Below are 16,343 nucleotides of genomic sequence, written 5' to 3'. Positions count from 1 at the left end.
AAGCAGAGTGGAGAAGACAGGGGGAAGTAAATACTCACAAAGCCAGACAGAGAAGCCCTTTAATCTTGCTTGCAGATGTTCTAAGTTTTACATACTGCATATTGTTGGTCTTTTCATCTTTCCTTGTCTGGGAGATGAAAACGATATTGTTGTTCACCCTGTTCCAAGTCCCGGAGCGCTAACTTGAGTGAACCTCAACAGCAGGCTACGTTGCACACTGGCTTCCAGTAGGTTCTAATGCATAGCATCAGCAGATTAGAAAGAGGAAACCGAGATCGTTTATTTCTCCACCTTTCTCCCTAAAGAGTCAGAGAGAGAGTCTCTCCACAAAAGGTCTCAGCAGCCCTCGCCACATAGCCTCACTGGGTCTAGGTCCTGCTAACTTCCCTTACTTACTCTTAGACCTAGGAGCAGTAATATGAAACCTTCCCAACTTAGCCAGTGATTCCTGTATACTACCCTGCCCATGCATCTGTAAAATTATCCACAAATCATTCCATTTGAATTGGCTGTTTCTTGTCAAAACCTTGTGTGATACAGATGTTTTACTTGGGACCCTTATAATTTTAATATTTTAATATTGATAATATTTACAGTACACTTCCTTGTTTCTCTAAGTAAATGAGTGCACATATTATATTGTGCCCTTCTCTTAATGATTCATGGTCATCACCTGGACTCTCAGAGATGGGACCATTGTTTATCAGCTTGTAGCATCCACATCTATGCTGTGCTTTTCAAATATTACCTCATTTAATCTCCCCTCCTCCCCTCACCAAAAAAATCCTACAAGATGAGTCTGATAAGTCCCTTTTATGGAACCAATTTCTATTACAGCTGCTAAGTAATAGAAATAGGACAATGAACTCAAGAGTGTCTCACTACAAAACCTGTGTCCTTACCCAGTAAATGAAATCCCTTCCCTACCACACTGTACTGCCTGAAAGAGCTAGTGAGTTGTGAAGATCTATTGATTCTTACACTAAATGATTCATACTGTTGTTCTTTCTGAATTGCAATGATAATTTCATTCCTCCTTTAATTGATTAAAAAAACAATCTGCAGCCCCAATACTAATCTGACAGTCACTGCACTATCTGTACACCTGCCTGTAGCAGCCAGCCTTGCGTGTCTACTTTGCCACTCATAATCTGCTGTAGGCCAAGTAACATAAAACACACCCCAATTAGTGTTGTGTGTGTGAAAATAAAAGCGAACTTTTTTTAACGCAGCCTGAGAGATTTTGAAATATGGGGTTTGTGAAAGCTGTTTTTCATCACTCAGGAACTATATAGTACTATATTACATTTTAATGTACAATAAAAATCATTGTTGGAAGTCCAAGCTGTATCAAGAGGATGCACATAGACTCATCAGTTGACAGTGTCCCAGCTGAGCCCAGACTTCAAGTCACCATGCCAAACAACAAACATGTGAGAAACGAAGCCTCCAGATGATTTCAGCCTCCAGCTAATCAGTCACCCCAGCCATTCAATTCTTTCCAGCTGGGGTCTCAGACATCATGGGGAAGATAAGTATATTAATAGATATAGGTAACAAATAAGACTGTTATATGGAACTCTGGAAAGCTAAGTTGAACCACTTCCTCTTCCTTCTTTCAAGCCCATACCTGAATATTTCTTCTTAGTACCCAAAGATCAGCAACATGACAGGGCCAAAGAGAATGAGAGAAAACAGAATTTAACATTGCTCCAGTGTGGAGCAAGAGGTAGACAAGAAAAGTGCATATCTCTGCAGAGAGCCACATCTGTTAATAACCCCACCATGAGTGGCCTAATTAACCGTCTAAATATGCAATCAAAATAACATTTTGTCCTTTTCAGAAATGAGGAAGGGATGAGAGAAGGGAAGATTTTCCTAGAATAAGGAGCTGAGTGAAGAACTTCCACTTCACCCTATGGATCATTACCAGCTATAAGGTAAAATTGTATGTTTGTTCCCATTTTGCTATTTATTACTATCACTCAGAGGAAATGTGGCTTCTTGAACTAGTCATGTCCAAATCCTGCCTCCTATGTTTGAAGCATGGGCAAGGTTGGTGACAGCCTTCAGTTAGAAATTTTCCGTGGGTCTGAGTCAGAAAGAAGGTGCGTTGCCATGGCAGGTCCAGTGTTCTTTACCAGAATGGAGCAGGGTCCACACGCAAAGGAGTCAAGGGCACAATCAGGAAGATAATAGCACAGGACTAAGGCAGAAGGTGAGGGTGAAATGAGAAAAGTAGCATTCGGTAGTTGGATGGGGGAGTGATGAACAGAGCAAGACAAGATGTCACATGTGTTATCACCCTTTTAATGTGGCACACGGTGCTTGATGAGATGGCAGGCAAAACTGGTCAAAGGTGATCATGGGGTCAAGCCCCGACATATTCCACTTTGAAGTGCAGACACCAGAGGTGATTTGGGAGCTGGTGGCATCCAAGGCAAAAATAAAAATTAAAAATAAACAAGGTGATTTCTAGGCACAGTGACTGCAAGAGCAAAGGCCATGAGGAAGGAGGTGCCCAGCATTCAAGGACCAGCAATCAGGCCAGTGAGACTGGAGCAGAGAGAAGAGTAATAAGAGATGCACACAAAGAGCACACAGAGGTTATACAATGCAAGACCTCAGAGGCTTTTTTGAAGACTCAGGCTTGTACTCTGGGTGACATTGTAAACAGCTGGAATGTTTACAGGAGATGAATGAAATTATCTAACTTCTTTTTAGCAGAATGACTCTGTCTACTGTATTGAGAATAAACTAAAAGGGGCCAAGTTAAAGCAAGAAAGAACAATCAAGAGATTAGGCAATATTCTTTTGGTAATGTGGCCCAAGCAGTGGAAGTGAAGAAAGTATGGGTTCTGAATATATTTTGAACGCAAACCATCAGGATTAGCTGACAGATTAGATGTGAAATGTTCCCCTTTCTTGCATTATTTTTCTTCATAGCACTTACCACCTTCTGACATAATACATATTTAATTTTCGATATTTTTATTCTCCATCCACATAAATGAAAGCTCCATGAAGGTAGGGATTTTCATGCCTGGAACATAGTAGGTGCTCAATAAGTAGCTGTTAACTAGATTAATTTATCTGAAGTATTTAAGTAACTCTATTAACAATTTTTTACCCTTGTCACATTCTCTTCCATTTGTAAACATTAGTTATCATAGGTTTGATCTCATTGGTCCACCATGAGTCATTTACCACAAGCAAATGTACTTTAAATTGATCTACATTGTTTAGAAAGTGCCACCTAAATTATTTCTGTGGCTTGGTTGCCCTGTTCCGCTAACTGGTATACACAAACAGCTGTTGATGTGTAAGACATGGAATTAGGTCATTGCTGAGTTCTAATCAACTTGATTTAATTAGCATGGATGTCAGCGGTGGACATTTACAAGGGCAGATGGTATAATAACCACTCTTGTGTGGAGGTAATGTTGTGCCCGATTTGTCTTGAGTGCATAATCTATTGATGAAGCTGTGTTGATGTGGCCATATTGATACCAAGGACAATATGATGAGGTCAATTTGAGGGGATTACTTTGAAGCAGGAACATTGTGACACTGTCCAAATACCAACCACCAGATTTTCACCTTTGTTTTCTACCAAACAATGAGCATCATTTTATCTCTAAGATTTAAGGGCTGACGTTGAAGATGAGACAGATCAGAAGTGGGCTGAGGGATTGGCTAAGGTTAGATTCTATCTTTAAGAACTCATGTTTCCCACACTTGCATATCTTAGAAAGGGACACCAATGATTCTAAGTGGAATTGTTGTCATTCTCTGAATATTTACCTATATCTTGAATGATCTGCATGTTGAATAATCATTGCTTTTATATACATTTCTTTGGTTCATAGTGGAAGTTGTTCTACTTTTCATGGGAGAGGATGGACTCCTTTGCTTCAGGACAATGCTTTCTTCTTGTTAATGCCAGCCTCATTTGATTAGGTTTCTATTAGACCCCAGAGATGAGGGAGGGAAGACAGCATGTCAGGGCAGAGAATATTCCCCACTCTCAGTTTCAGACTCACAGGAAATCCTCAGTTGAGTTTCTAATGGTTTTCTTTTCTTTCTTTCCTTCCTTTCCTTTCTTCCTTCCTTCCTTCCTTCCATCCTTCCTTCCTTCCATCCTTTCTTTCTTTCTCTTTCTTTCTTTCTTTTCTTTCTCTCTTTCTGCTTGTTTGCTCTGTCACTCAAGCTGGAGTGGAGCGGCATGAACATGGCTCACTGCAGCCTCAAACTCCTGGGCTCGAGAGATCCACCTGCCTCAGCCTCCCAGGTAGCTGGGACCACAGGTGTGTGCCACCACATCTAGCTAATTATTTTTATTTTTTGTGTATACAGGGTCTCACTGTGTTGCCCAGGCTGGTCTCCAACTCCTGGCCTCAATTGATCCTCCTACCTCGGCCTCCCAAAGTGCTGGGATTACAGGCCACCACAGTTGGCCTCTAATGGTTTTCTTTGTGGTCTCAATTATATCTGGAAATTGTGTGATGACTCCTTTTTTAAAGAGCTGAAGTGCTGGCATCTACCTTCCAGAGGCAAAGAGATGTACACCTGACCGTTTCTCCAGCCAGGCCTTGTCCGTGGGTAGACATCACAAGGACACAAATGGCCACCATGAGTCACAGCCACAGGCAACGTTCAAGCAATTCTTCACTGGAGAAGTAATAATTACCAAGGGGGCCATCCTGGGGTGCCTGTGCATTGGCAGGAGATGTGTTGGGAGACTGAAAGGAAAGGAAGGGAATCAGGGATTCAGGTGTTGTGGTCACTGGTCCAGACCTCTTATAGCCTCAGGTCACACAGGACTCATTCTTCTCCTTTGATGAGGAGTGTGGGATGGGGAGGATCATGTGGAACAGTAGAAGGAAGACGTGACCTTTCCCCAGGCCTTGCCGGGACATGGCCTTCTTTCCCCAACTCTTCCTCCTTTGCTTCACTTCTTGTGTCCATCTCCCTTTAGCTCTCCCCCTCCTGCACTTTTGCCCCACCTCCAACCAGGTTTCCCACCTCTCCCTACTGACACACTTAGGAACCCACTGATCCCTTCAGGTAATTTCCAGCTTGGAAAACAGACTGTAAATTGCTTTTCACCTCTGCACTGAGTGTTGCTCAAAAGAAGGAAGGAGTGGGTTGTCCTCATTGTCCTCTAAGCAATGGCCTTACCTCCTTCCCCTTTCCTCCACTGAGGTGGGGGTGTGACATGGTTGGGACAGATTCTCACTTCAACATGTAAAAGCAACACAAAGAACTCTTATCAAAAGACAAAATCACAACAAACTTAGCAAAATGATCTAACTAACTCTTATTTGCAACTCACGAATTAGGGTGACGTCTCCTCTAAAAATTTAGAAAAGGTGCTCCATTCAGCTGACCAGGTGAGTTTGGCTTTATAGGCAGAAAAGGGCTGAAGAAAGCAGAAACTAGGATCAAAAAGGGGGTTGCTTAGCATCAAGTTACCTTCCTTGTAAGGTTAAAGCAGAGAAGACTTCCTTATCATGCTGGCTAAACTGGTCTGTTTGGAGATTTGACTATTATCTCTCTCCTGATTACCTGGAAGATCAGATAAACAACTGTTTCAGTTTGGTAACATGAAACTTTAGCATGAGAAAGTCCATTTTGGCTGGTCCATTGGGGCCTACTGCAGGAGCTCAGTCCAAACCCATGGCCTCCTGTAAATTTTATTTGACATTCACTCTAGGGTTACTTTTCTTCCAAAGCTCTTTGTTTCATAACAGAAATCCATATCTTCCCAAATAACTTGTCTTTGACCTTATTTTTTATAGACACCTTTCCCACACCTGTCCTACATCACATTACAGTGTTTCCCACATTAACTTTAGAAGACAGAGAATCCCTCTCAAACCTATTCTCACATGTAAGGTGGTTACAATATACTTGACATCACAAAACTCATATATAATGCTGTTTTGCATGTGCATGTGAACAGAATTGATATCTGTATTTGTTTTCTATTGTTGAATAATAAAATACAAAAAATTCAGCAGCTTAAAAGAACACACATTTATTAGCTCACAGATTATGTGGGCCAGGAGTCTGAGGACAGCTTAGCTGGATCCTTGCTGGAAGGTTGCAATCAAAGTGTTAGCTGGGCTATGTTCCTTTCTGGAACCCAGAATCCTCTGCCAAGCTCACTGGGTGGTTGGCAGAATTTAGTTCCTTGCAAGTTGTAGGACTTGTATGTTCCCTGCCATATGGCCCTCTGCAAAGGCAGGTCACATCTTAGCAGCTTGCCTCCTCAGGTCCAACAGGAGAGTATCTCACCTCAGATAGGGCCCAGTCCTTCTTTTTAAGGACTTTAATCTGATTAGTCTAGCCCATGCAGAATAATCTCTTGTTGTCACATAATATAACAGTCACCTTGATGACATCCCATCATCTCTGGCTTACTCTATTAGTTAGAAGTAAGCTGCAGATTTCACCTACACTCAAAGGGAGGGTATTACACAAAGGTGTAGATACCAGGAAGTAGAAAACCAATGAGGGTCACTTTAGGCTCTGTCCAATTCAATGGATTCAGCAAGGAAAATGTTCCAAAGCTAATATGTTGCCCTCTTTTAATAATTGTTGGAAAAACATGGATAAACCAGGCTTGGAAGAATCAAGGACTCAGTTAAATGCAACCATGAGGCACGCTTAGCATGGGCTGGAGGTAGGGAGAGGAGTGTATTTATGTGATCTCCTTAATGTCCTGGTCTAGTCAAGCTTCTGGGAATGCTCTTGGCAACTTTTGGCTCACCTTACTGTAAAGCTGCTTCTGAAGATGCCTGACCACAGAAGCCAACAAGTGCATCCATAGAACCAACCCAGAGCAAAACCCTAGATGATTATAAATATCTATGAACACTGAATTTTTCCCTCAAGAATATAGGGTTCACTACAGACACTCCTTCAAGTGCCTACATGATGCTAATATTGTTGTCTCAGCACTACCCTATAGATTTTAATGTGGAGAATTTGTAGCCATTTTATTTATCCTATTAGTCTCACCACTATTACATCCAAAGCCCTGTCCAGTCAAGGTGAATGCCTCCCTCACCATATGCCTTTGCAACTGTGACACCATAGTATTTCTATCATTATACTATATTCTTACCAAACTGATAAAATGTGCTATGAATCAGAAAATACATTCATCAAAAATTGTTAGACTATAAATATTGAGAGAAAACTCTTTCCTTCGTTCTTTATCTTCTTCAACTATTCCAAATAATTTAAATTGCATCTGTTAGGGAAGACCAGAGATTTCATTTTTACACAACGATTTAATAAAAATGATTGTAACTGAAAAAGTCACACTTCTGAAAAGGTCAAAATAATTCCTTGTACTACAATCAAGTAAATTTGGAATTTGCTTAATCCCAATCAAGTGCTCACAGTTAATTTAAGAAGATTGAATTACCCCACAGTCACTATTCATTAGCCAAGAAGAATGAAATGGCAATAATTCTGCCAAATAGTAAAATGCACTTATAAGACTATTTTGCAATTTATTCAACAAATTTTTATGGAGTGCCAACTAGTGCCAGGAACTGTTCTATATCCTGGGGCTACAAAGGTAAATCAGGCAAACAAAATGCTTTACATCATGGAGATACCATGGGAGTGTGAGAAACAGAAAATAATAAATAAATAAACATATATATATAATTATAGATTACAAAAACTGTTATAGAAAAATAATACATATATGGGAATAGAGTATAATTGGGGATTAGGTGGGGTTATTTTAGGAAAGGCTATCAGAATAGGCTTCTCTGAAGAGGCAATGTTTCAACAGACCCGAGAAACAAAAAGCAAATCCTAAGCCCCCCAACTGACTGAACAGATCCCCTCTTGGCAAAGGGGACCCCACAGAAACCTTAAAAACTAAGTTCCCAGCCATGATGGGATGGGAGGTCAGACAGGCCTCAGTATGCCCCTTTTTTATTAACCTTGAATCAGAATTCTTTCCTAAGGAGTAAGAAGAAACCAGCTCTGGAAAACAAGAAATGGGAGACTCATTCCTTTATCACCTTTAGCCAATCATCTGAGGCTGCAACCAGACTTGCAACTGGACTCCCCTCCCTTTTGCAGTTACAACACAGTAACTAAACAGCATTCCTTCCTGATAAGAGACCACTGACCATAGAGTGGTTCTGGCCAGTCTACAGAGATGGCACATTGAGGATTTTCATATCTTCTGCTTCACCTTTTGATATAAGAGTGAAACCACCTTTGCAAAGATCATGACAGTGAAAGAAATCTAACATGGCAGATTCCATCTTGCTTCTAGCCTCACAGGTGGGCTGTCCTCACTCACTCCTAGGTGTGGTCAAGCTAACTATGGGATGAATTTGGTTTATAGTTTAACTTTGAAGCAAGCATGATAATCATCCCTTCCTAAAATTAATCCCCTCTTTGTTTGGGGGCTGAACCACCTTTGCAAGACTGATGAAAGGACACAAGATCAGGAATTACAGGAAGGACTTGAATTCTGCTAAAATGTAAACATAGTTTCTATAACCCCTTACTGCTCAGGAGTCATTTGGTCAGAGGTCATAAGATCTGTGACTTCCCCAATTGCTCCTATAGATAATATTGCTATTGTAGAACCTAAGTTTGGTCTTTCAAGATGTTTTTCAGATTTTTGCATTCTGGCAACTAACTGACCCCACCTGTACTCATGACTTATGACTCAACCAGTCCTGTGGTCCCCCACCCAGTGGCAGACTCAGCACAAGGACCAATTCCCACACACCTATGATTGCATCCCTAACCAATTGGCAGCACCCATTCCCTAGTCCCCTGCCTACTAAACTATCCTTGAAAAACTCTAGCCTCTGAATTCTCAGGGAGGCTGATTTAAGTGTAACTCTGGTCCTTCTGCTTGGCTACCTTGTGTTAACTCTTTCTTCACTGCAATACCACAGTCTCAGTGAATTGGTTTTGTCTGTGCAGAGGGCAGGAAGAATTCATCAGTTGATTACAAGACAGCCAAAATCTCCACCCTCAGATGATACTAATGCTACCATTTTCTGAACATGCAGCCCAACAAGGAAATGTGAAGCTCAATTGTGCATGCACATGTTTCTTCTTTCATAAATATTTATGACTCCTCCTATCACTTATTAAATATGTACATTTAGCCAACCCATTCTGCATAAAGTCCTGTCTTATGCTTCCCTCCCTTGAAGTGCCGGTTTCTGGCTACTGTCAAAGGTTATACATCTCAGCCTGTCAGAATGGCCACCTTACAGTCTGCAACTCTTAATGAGAAATAAAGCTCTCCTTTCCAAGTTTATGAACTTTATCATTTTTCAGTTGGAAGAACCCTGAGTTGCTGAAGAGTGAATTAAACAAAGATTGTTCTAACCAGTGGCAAGATCGGGTTTTTTGTTGTTTTTTGTTTGTTTTGTTTTTGTTTTTGAGATGAAGTCTTGTTGCTCTGTTGCCCAGACTGGAATACAGTGGTGCAATCTTGGCTCACTGCAACTTCCGTCTCCTGGGTGGGTTCAAGAGATTCTCCTGCTTCAGCCTCCCAAGTAGCTGGGATTACAGGCACATACCACCATGCCCAGCTAATTCTTATCTTTTTAGTAGAGATGGGGTTTTGCCACATTGGCCAGGCTGGTCTCGAACTTGTGACCTCAAGTGATCCGCCCACCTCAGCCTCCCAAAGTGCTGGGATTACAGGCATGAGCCACTGTGCCCAGCCAAGATCAGGCTTTAAGACCTGAAGTTTACAAGGCAGCCTAGTGTAGTTGAATAGAGAACAAAAAGAGTTGTAAGTAGTAGATTTGAAGAGGCAGACAGGGAACAAGAAAACACAAAGCCTTAGAGACTCATGCTCAATCTGGATTTTACTTTAAGTGTAATGAGAAGCAATTGGAGTTTTAGCTGTTGTAGTTTAAAATCTCTAATATAGTGAGAAAACAAAAGTAGCTTAGAACAGTCTGAGCTATGTGAGGTAAGCAAAATTTATCAGGCCCACAGAGATATGAGTATGGGATTTCAGTCATCCCCACCACCACCACCCACCCATGCCTGGAGACAATTGTTTAAAGGCATTTTGTTTCTGACTAGCTGCCTCATCCATTATCTTCACATTCCTGGAATTTGTGATACAAAGAAAAATGTATAACCAATCAATAGCTTATGTTACCTTAACGTAAATTCTTAAGAACTCCCTCTCCTTTTTCTTTAAAAATCTATTTGTAACTGCTGTTAATTGGAGTGTATATTCAGGGCAATTTGAATCTATGCCCACAAGCTGCAACCCTCAAGATTGGCCCAACAAATAAACTCTCTACATATATTAATTTTGCCTCAGCTTCTTCCTTTTAGGTCGATAATAATGTTGATCATGTATTTGAATTGCTTTAAGTGCTTTACAAATATAAACTCATTTAATATCTCCACAGCAAGTCTATGAGGTAGATGATATTATATTATTCTCCCCATTTTACAGATAACAAAATTGAGGTTCGGAAAGATTTTATAACATATGATCACACATGCTTATATGTAGCAGAGCCAGGATGGTAACCAGGAAAACCTGTCTAATTTATTTATTTTTAAAATTCACTCTAGCTTCAATGTGGTGGACAAAATATAGGAAGACAAACATAGCCCAAGCCAGAGATGTGGTGGCTTAGACCTGGGGATGACAGTGGAAGAGGCAGATGGTTGAGTTCAGAACATACTGACAAGGCGAAGCCAACATGATTGCTGATAGATTGAATGGGCAGGGCAAAGAAAATGGAAAAATCAAGGATGCCACCTAAATATTTGTCTCCAACAAGTGGGTGAATGTTTTCATAAATTGAGAGAGGGAAGACACAAGGAAAATAAGTGTGGGAGAGTGGAAACTGAGAGTTAGGTCATATTAAGGTTGACGTATCTGTTAGACAACCAAATAGAGACATTGAGTAGGTAATTGGATGTATGAGTCTAGAGTTCAGTCAAAAGTCACAGCTAGAGGTATAGATTTGGGGATCATCAGCTTGTAGATGATGTTTAAAGTCAGAAACCTGAATGGGATGACTAAGGAAGAGAAGAAGTGGGGGCTCTAGGACTAAGGCACAGGCCCCCCTACCCATTAACGGGTCAGGGATGGCAAAAGGACAAGCTAAGGAAGTTGAGAAGGCACTGGAAAAGAGAAAAAAAGAAAGGAGAGGGGCCCAAAAACCAAGTGAAAATGTATTTCAAGAGGGAGGCAGAAGACTATTATGTTAAATGCATCTGTGCAGTCAGGTAGACTGCAGACAGACCTGTCGAATTGGATTTGGCAAGATAAAGGTAACTTGTAGCTTTGAAAAGACCAGTGTAGGTAGAGAGTGTTGAGACAAAACCCGGACAGGAGTGGAATTCAGAATAATTGGATGGTAAGGCAGTGGAGACAGCAAGTATATAAAAATCTTTAAAAGAATTTAACTATGAAGGAAAGAAGAGACGTAGGCAAGGCTGCAGGGGGATGCGGATCCAAGAGAAATCTCTTTTTAATAGCGGATAATACAACATGTCTGTATATTGATAGGAATAATCCAACAGAAAAGGAAAATTAATGAGGAAGGAGAGAAAAAAGAGCAGAGTTCTCAACAAAGTAGAAGTATAGGGATGTTGCACACAAGTGGAAAAGTGGCCCTGAAGAGAAACATAAAGTTTATTAGGTACTCAGAGACAAGACAGCACATTTGTTTTTGCAAGATGGTGGATTGGAGACATTGTTAGCATGCTTCTCCCACTTTGAAAGACCAATTAGTGAGTAGAGATTTTGAACCATTTTCAAGGAGCAACACAGGAACTTAACAGAAAAACTGAAAGAAACCACAGATCCTTTGAAAGAAGCAGTGGGCAGCAGCCTACACTGTGAACAAGATGGAAAACTGTTGAGTCTGTAGAGCATGAGAGGGAGAGAGACTGCTACTGTGACACGCTCCCACAGGGCAGCTGGGCAATCCAGGCCAAGGGGGAGCAACTTACCTCTACCCAGCCAAGGGTGAAGGCCTTGACCCTGCCCAGCGCTGGAGCTGATTTAGTGAGTGATGGGGAATATATGAGAAGGAGCAGTATCAGGACATGCTTAGCATGCAGTCCCAGACTGCAGTGGGGATGATGGGAAGCCACTCTTGATCCTAACCTCACAAGGGACCTCACAGAAGCCTACCAGCTAACTCAGACAGTGGTCACAGTTGGGAGACGCTTTCAACTGAGATTTGCAATAGAATCTTGAGTAGGCACAAATCCCATTGGCCAGACTGAGGGGTGAGTGAGAAGAGTACTATAGTCACAGATGCAAGAGCTGGACACCTCTTCTTCACAGGTGGACCAGGAGAGGTGTGGCCTGAAAGCCACACAGTATCTGTCTCTGTCAGGAAGGCTTGTGGCCTGGGGAAGTTTTGAGTTCTGAGTGCAGGCTGCCTAAAACCCAGCTAGCTGCTCCTAAAAGAACACTGTGGGTGCGAGACCTGCCTTGCCAATGGTGTGGGAGTGGAGTGGAGCTTACTGCCACCTGCTACCTGCCCATTCCCCATGCAGATTTTTTTGTGCAGCAGAGGCAGCTGCACTCCTCCCTGGAACATTACCCCAATGGCCAGGGAACTGCTCTTCAATCTCCACATAGGGACCCAGAGCACAAACTTACCTGACCCAGCCCACACCCAGATTTGTCCTTCCACCTGCCCTGGTAGCCTAACACAACAGAATAAGACATTTGGGAGCTCCATGGCACCACCCATTACCTGAGACATCAGAATACTTCTCCTGGATAACATAAACCAAGCACAAATTCTACTGCTACCACCAAGCTGGTGCTCTTTTGCAAGCACCGCCTTCTGGCTGGTGGTCAACTAGCACAGCCCATGACAGCAGCTACAGGCACAATAACACAGCAATCAGAAAGGAGAAAACTTTTGCATGGCTTCATCTATCCTCATTGCCTGCATCACTCTCGCTAACCAGGAAGGCTTGAGTTTGTCCGTGTGCCTAGTAAGTTAGGACTATAGCTGGCATTTGAAAAACTCAACACACTAAAGCCATTTATAACCAAGGAAATTTCACAGTTTACATCACTCCCCTCCCACCACTACCAGAGCTGGTGCTGGTATTTGCTGCTTAGAGACTAGAGGACAAGTCACATCACTGGAGCCTAGAGTGTGGCAGCCCCACTGGGCAGCTAGACCCAGAGGAGCAAAAGGATTCACAGTACTCTGGTCCTCAGGGACTGCTACACTTAGGGGAAGAGGGAGTGTATCACATTAAGGGAGCATGGGACAAAAGATACTGGACTGCAAGCCTTCAGTCCCTGAACTTTCCACTTGTGGGATGTTTTCTTCAGCAGAGGCACAGGTGCAATGCTGGGCTCAGTGGGGAAACTCTGTAGCTCTACTCCAGTAGTCAGGCTGAGGCTGGAGAATCACTTGAACCCAGGAGGCGGAGGTTGCAGTGAGCCAAGATCATGCCAATGCACTTCAGCCTGGGTGACAGAGCAAGACTCTGTCTCAAAAAAATAAATAAATAAAAATAAATGGGACCTAATTAAATTAAAAAGTTTTATACAGCAAAAGAAACTGTCATCAGAGTAAACAGACAACCTACAGAATAGGAGAAAATATCTGCAAATTATGCATCTGACAAAGGACTAATATCCAGAATCTACAAGGAACTCAAACAAATCAGCAAGAAAAAAAATCAATCTTATTAAAACATGGGCAAAGGACATGAATAGACATTTCTCAAAAGAAGATATACAAATGGCCAATAAACATTTACAAATGCTCAACATCACTAATCATCAGGGGAATGTAAATTAAAACCACAATGAGATACCAGCGTACCCCAGTCAGAATGGCCATTATTAAAAAGTCAAAAAACAATAGATGTTGACGTGGATATGGTGAAAAAGGAACACTCATTCACGGCTAGTGGGAATGTAAATTAGTACAAACTCTATGGAAAACAATATGGAGATTTCTCAATGAACTAAAAGTAGATCTACCATTCAGCCCAGCAATACCATTCCTGGGTATCTACCCAAAGGAAAAGAAGTCACTATATCAGAAAGACACCTGTACATGTATGCTTATTGCAGCACAACTCACAACTGCAAAGATATGGAATCAACTACTCAGCCATTAAAAAAAAAGAACAAAATAACGTCTTTCAGCAACTTGGCTGGAATTGGAGTTCAATTCTAAGTGAAGCAACTCAGGAACAGAAAAACAAATACCTCATGTTCTCACTTATAAGTGGGAGCTAAGCTATAGGTATGCAAAGGCATACAGAATGGTATAATGGACATTGGAGACACAGAAGAGAAGGAGGTACAAGAGGGATGAGGGATGAAAAACTACCTATTGGATACAATGTGTATTACCCAAGTGACAGATACAGTCAAATCTAGACTTCACCACTGTACAATTCATCCATGTAACCAAAAACCACTTGTACCCCTAATGCTATTGAAATAAAAGAATTTTTTAAGAAAACACACACACACCCCTAAAATATATTTTTAAAGTCTGAAAAAAAAAAGTGTTTTGTTTTTTTTTTTTTGAGAGATGGAGTCTTGCTCTGTCACCCAGACTAGAGTACAGTGGCATGATCTCAGCTCACTGCAGCCTCTACCTCCCAGGTTCAAGTGATTCTCCTGCCTCAGCTTCCCAACCAGCTGGGACTACAGGCATGCACCACCAGCCCAGCTAATTTTTGTATTTTTTAGTAGAGACAGGGTTTCACTACATGTTGTCCAGACTGGTCTTGAACCCCTGACCTCAGGTGATCTGCCCGCCTGGGCCTCCCAAAGTGCTGGGATTACAGGCACGAACCACCGTGCCTGGCAAAGAACATATTTAAGTACAGGATAGGAAGGTTGGTCAATACGAAGGTGGCCAAATGATTACTAATATTTTCTAAATTAATCAGGAAGTTATCTTACCAGCTAAGAGCACAGAGAAAGGAAATCTCTAGAGTTTAAAGTTGAAAAGGAGAGTGTGATGTATATGAAACTGTTAACTGGAAGAAAGAGAAACTGAATATACCAAGAAGGTGAAGTTAAACTTCATCTTAGCAGTGCTAAAAGCCCACTTGGATCAGCGAATCTAAATCTAAAGTGAAAACAATCAGCACATTTGGGTATTTTTCTGGAACACTTTTAACTGCTTTGGTGCAAGTGCAAAGTAGTCAGAGAATTAGTTTTAACCAGGAAAATATAATAGAGGGAGGCTGGAGCAAGAAAGTGAAGGGTGTGTGGAATGAAATCTAAGCACGTTAATGAGGGCGGGGAGAAGATGAGGGAGGGACGTGAGGTGACACGGAAGAGTGGCAAGGCCGGTGAACTGAAGGTCCCAATAAAGTTTTAATATAATGGAAGTTGGGTACTAGAGTTAGTGAACTGGAAGTTAGGCGGTGATGTTCAGCTTATAGTCTCCATTTCAGAGGCAGTATGGTTTTTGGTAATGACAAGGTCTAGGATATGACTGAGAGAAACAGAGAAGAGAGAGTTGAAAGCAAGGAGATCAAGGAACCAAAGTCAGACTATTAGATGCATGCCCTGTGTTTTGTTATTGCAGTCACTGAGAATGGTGACAGTAATAGTGATAGCCAGAAGGAAAATGAGCCTGGTGCTAAAAGCTAAATTAAAAGGGACGAGAAGGTCAGCGAGTACACTAAAAGCAGGTACTTCAAAGGACTAGACTTCTGAGGGACAAGGGCTAGCAAATGCGCTGAGATCCATTGGCTCAGGGAGGACATCTAACCCACTCTCAGAAGTAGATGTGGAGGTAAAAGCAGGCGGCATTTCAGAAGCCTCCAGGGACAACGGGTTTCTGATAGAGTAACAAGATGAAGAAAACATTCAAAAAAAAAAAAAAAAAGTTTGAAGAAGGAGGAGATTTTGCTGGTGATGACCCTTCCAGAGGGCACCATGGAAGCGTTTGTAAAGTCAAGAATCACGGCAGCGCGCAGTGACTCACGCCTATAGTCCCGGCACTTTGGGAGGCCGAAGTGGGCAGATCACGAGGTCAGGAGTTCAAGACCAGCCTGGCCAACATGGTGAAACTCCATCTCTACTAAAAACACAAAAATTAGCTGGGCATGGTGGCGGGCGCCTGTAATCCCAGCTACTCAGGAGGCTGAGGCAGGAGAATCGCTTGAACCCGGGAGGCGGAAGTTGCAGTGAGCTGAGATCACACCATTGCTCTCCAGCCTGGGTGACAGAGCAAGACTCCATCTCCAAAAAAAAAAAAAAAAAAAAGAATCACAGGAGATTGAGTTACATTGAGGAATGTACCAAGCTGTATGTGAACAAGAGTGAGGATGCTGGAAGC

The 16,343-nt window shown here is 41.9% G+C and overlaps 1 long non-coding RNA gene across 1 annotated transcript in view; it reads right to left on the bottom strand.

Moving 5' to 3' along the window:
• The window catches only part of LOC103787168 (uncharacterized), a 77,318-nt gene that overhangs the window by 17,213 nt on the left and 43,762 nt on the right, over positions 1 to 16,343 (bottom strand). The gene's annotated exons all lie outside the window — the stretch shown is intronic.

This window comes from Pan paniscus, chromosome 6, assembly GCF_029289425.2.
Source record: "Pan paniscus chromosome 6, NHGRI_mPanPan1-v2.0_pri, whole genome shotgun sequence".
In the NCBI taxonomy this organism is placed as follows: domain Eukaryota; kingdom Metazoa; phylum Chordata; class Mammalia; order Primates; family Hominidae; genus Pan; species Pan paniscus.
The sequence above is the reverse complement of the archived record's forward strand: the minus strand, read 5'-3'. Positions and strand labels throughout refer to the sequence as shown.